This window comes from Mastomys coucha, unplaced genomic scaffold, assembly GCF_008632895.1.
Source record: "Mastomys coucha isolate ucsf_1 unplaced genomic scaffold, UCSF_Mcou_1 pScaffold21, whole genome shotgun sequence".
Taxonomy (NCBI): domain Eukaryota; kingdom Metazoa; phylum Chordata; class Mammalia; order Rodentia; family Muridae; genus Mastomys; species Mastomys coucha.
In genome coordinates this window covers 54,012,100-54,015,627 of record NW_022196904.1, presented here as the reverse complement: position 1 = coordinate 54,015,627, position 3,528 = coordinate 54,012,100, and the positions used below count along the sequence as shown (strand labels likewise).

General features: G+C 46.0%; 1 pseudogene; it reads right to left on the bottom strand.

Annotated features, from left to right (window-relative positions):
* Positions 1 to 2,584: 2,584 nt before the first annotated feature.
* Positions 2,585 to 2,916, bottom strand: LOC116100556 (annotated as a pseudogene).
* Positions 2,917 to 3,528: the final 612 nt, after the last annotated feature.

Genomic DNA, 3,528 nt, shown 5'->3' with positions numbered 1-3,528 from the left:
CGGTACACTACATTTTGTATCCTTTTATTATTCATATCTCTTCAATCCCTCTGCATCCACCCCCATCTCCAAGGCTTCATTCACCACAGAGACGGGTTCATCTTAGACACTGGTGTCTACACTTCACCAAAAACCCTCTCTTCTTCAGGCCTTGCTAGCCCGAGTCTCCTTGGTTACGTCCTGTCCTTCATCCCTGGGTCCAGGAGAATCCTGGTTCTAAGACTCAGTTCCAGACCAGGCCAGTTCCTGACGGTGGACAAAGAAAGAGCAAGCTCCTGATTCCTTGAGGTTTCAACGCCTCAGCCTTGCAGTACCTTGGGTGGCTTCTGCGCATGCAGACAGTCAGGGTGTCTCAGCCTCATTCAAACCCTAGCTCACCGCCCAAAACGACTCAGGGCAACTCACCAGCACTAGGGTGCCCCGCCACAGTTGTGGGAGGGGCCGAGGGCGACTAGGACACTCAGAATCCTGGGGTTCCCCAGCTGTCGCCCACGTGGCCTTCTCGCGGACAGCAGGAGTAACCGCCCGCGGAGACCACGTCTCACAGTCCTCAATGTGCCAGCGGAAAATGCTGGTTCAGTCAGTCCGGCCTCAAGGTCGCCGTGACCTACAGGGAGCCAGTTGTGGGCGATTTTCCTGGCTGCTGCACAATCCGCCACACTGGAGAATGAGAGAGTATGCTTGACTACAGCTCTAAGTGAGAGCTTCTTGTATCTTGTTTTTTGTTTTTTGTTTTTGTTTTAAAGAGAGCAAGAACTTCTTAAAACTGGGCGTTGCATAGAGGGTTGCAAACAATCTTTAATAGTGGGAAGTAAAATAAAATAATAAACATATTTTTTTTAAAGTTACACAAATGTAAGAAAAAGCAAAGGGCATTCATTAATTAGCAGCATTAGTGAGTTGTGTTGGTCATACCGACTTGCTGGCTTTTAAATAGCTAAACAGCCAGGGCTTTTAAAGTACCTATTTGCTTCCTGGGCTTTCTGTCAGCTCTTTCCCTGCCATGAGCTACCAGCGTTTAGTTGAATGAAGTGTTGGGGCTTGGTGAGAGAGAGTAAGCAGGGAGTATGGGATGAGAAGCAGTTGCAATGGCTGCAGGATGTGGAATCACTGTGTTGGGTAATTCATGGCTGGAAGGAGGTAGGAAAGAGATGGTGAAACCCACAAAGATAAGTAATCTGACCCAAGTTATCCAAAATTACCAAACAATTAAATTAGAAGGCTGGACTCAGGATGGACGTGTTGATTCCCAGCACAGGGATCTAAAGTTCATTGCTCTGACTGGCTCAAACACAGGAGTGAGCTGATGACTTTCTGACTTCACACTCTTCCTCACACAAGCACTTGTGAACTCCAGCAGATAGAGGAAAGTACCCCCTCTGGAGTAGCTATCTACCTGGGTCATAAGGCCATATTCCCACTGGCTTTCTAAAGCTTTGAGGCACCTCTGGGATGTCAACAACCAGGAGGGAAATTTAAACAAGTCCCATCCATGACTTGCAGTGGGATGTCTCTTTCTGAGGCAGGCCTCAACAATTTGTATCAAGACCAGATTGCTCGCTTACTCATTTATTTAGTGCTTGGGGATGGAGCCCAGGGCCTCACACAAACTCAGCCATGCTCAGCCACTGAGCTACATCCCTGAGATACAGTTTTTCCCTAGTAATTCATTTTCTGTTGTTGTTTTTATCCTGGTATGTATATCATTTGAACACACTGCTGACATCTCATCTTTGTTCTGTTGCTTTTTGTCATTTATGTCCGTCCTTCCTTCTGTCTGAGTGGCAGTCAGGCTGGACTCCCTGGGAGGTCTGGGCAGTATCTTCCTGTTTGTGGATTGGGAATTTCCATGTTTCCTGCCACTGACATTTCCTTAGCTGAATGCTTTTGTTTTTAAGAAGGTCAGACTGTATACACGTGGTATCATTTACAAACAGTGCCTCTTAAAAGTTAAACTTTAGGCTCTGGAGAGATGGCTCAGCCATTTAAGACCTAGTCATATTTTCCAGAGGACCTAAGTTCAATGCCCAGCACCCACCCTGGACACTCACAGACACTCTAGCTCCAGGGAATCCATTACCTTCCTCTGGCCTCCACACACGCGATATACACATACACAAATATAAACAGTAAAAATGAATCTTCAAAAAAATTACATCTTTGGGGCTTGGAGATATGGCACAGTGGCTAAAAGCCATTGCTCTTAACTAGTCTTGCAGAGACAAAGGTTCAGTCCCCAGCAACCACTTGGTGTCTTACAATCACCTGTCACTCCAGTTCTAGGGGATCTGATGCCCACTACTGTTCTCTGCAGGCACCAGGCATGCACAAATTGCTTGAACATACGTGCAAAACACCATAATCATAAAACAAGGTTTCTTTGTATAGCCTCAGCTGTCCTGGAACTCTGTAGACCAGGCTGGCCTTGAACTCAGAGATCTGCCTGCTTCTGCCTCCCAAGTGCTGGGATTAAAGGCATGTGCCACCACTGCCCAACAAAACCAAGTTTTTTTTTTTTTTTTGAGTAGAACTTCCATTTTATTTTTCCATGAAGTTTTCCTTCCGCCCCTACAAAACCACCTCTTTACATGGGCTTTGGTGGAGGTCGTGGTGCAGCACCAGCAGGTCTGAATCGTGGTGGGGGTGTCTGGTCCTTCCGGGCTTCCCGGGATCGATTCCTGACGACTTTGCTGTGTATGGCATAGCTCAGTAATGCAGCTTGACATAGAGCTTGGGAAGCGCATAGGCGTCGAAGACACTTGCTTCAGATATGTCCCTGACAGCAGTGGCTTCTACAATGTTCCCGATGACAAACTTCTTAATGGGTACACACCGGGCGCAGTTCATGCACGGAATTGGCTGCACATGGCTGCGGCCCTTTTTGGCAAGACCGTTGTTTCTTCTTTTTTTGGTCATCTTGGAGCCAAAACTCAAAAGAGGAAAACAAAGTATTTTTAAGAGTACACTTTCATTGTTGGCAGTGCTAAAGTTTTTGTTTTCTCAATATACTTGTTGCCTTTTGATGTTTACTGAGAGTTTCTCTGCATAGCCAGTATGGAATCAGTGTTTATGAATACTGCTTGAGCGCTGGGAAGTTCTCAAGTCTTACGTAAAGTCTGCTTATAGATCTCAAGCCTCTGGCAGCACAGTGACATATATATCTTTCTTAGACACAAATAATGAAGACACAGTAAGCTCCCTTCCCCTCCTCCACCGCCTAGGGATATATATCCTACTCTACAGTAAAGGAACCCTAGAGACCCCTGTGGTCATCAGCTTTAAGCCATGCTTTGTCACCTGGATCAAGCAGAGCATCCATTGTGCCCCGGGCTAGTATCTAAGGTTTCTTCAGCAGTTAGTTGATTCAGATGTCCCCAGATTTACTGCATTATGCAAGAAAACATTCTTCCTTAATTTTGGGCTCTGTAGTAGTTACTTTTTCTTGCTGTGATAAAACATCATGACCAAAAGTGACTTATGGAAAGAGTTTATTTTGGCCTACAGTTCCAGAGGGGAGAGTCCCATAAT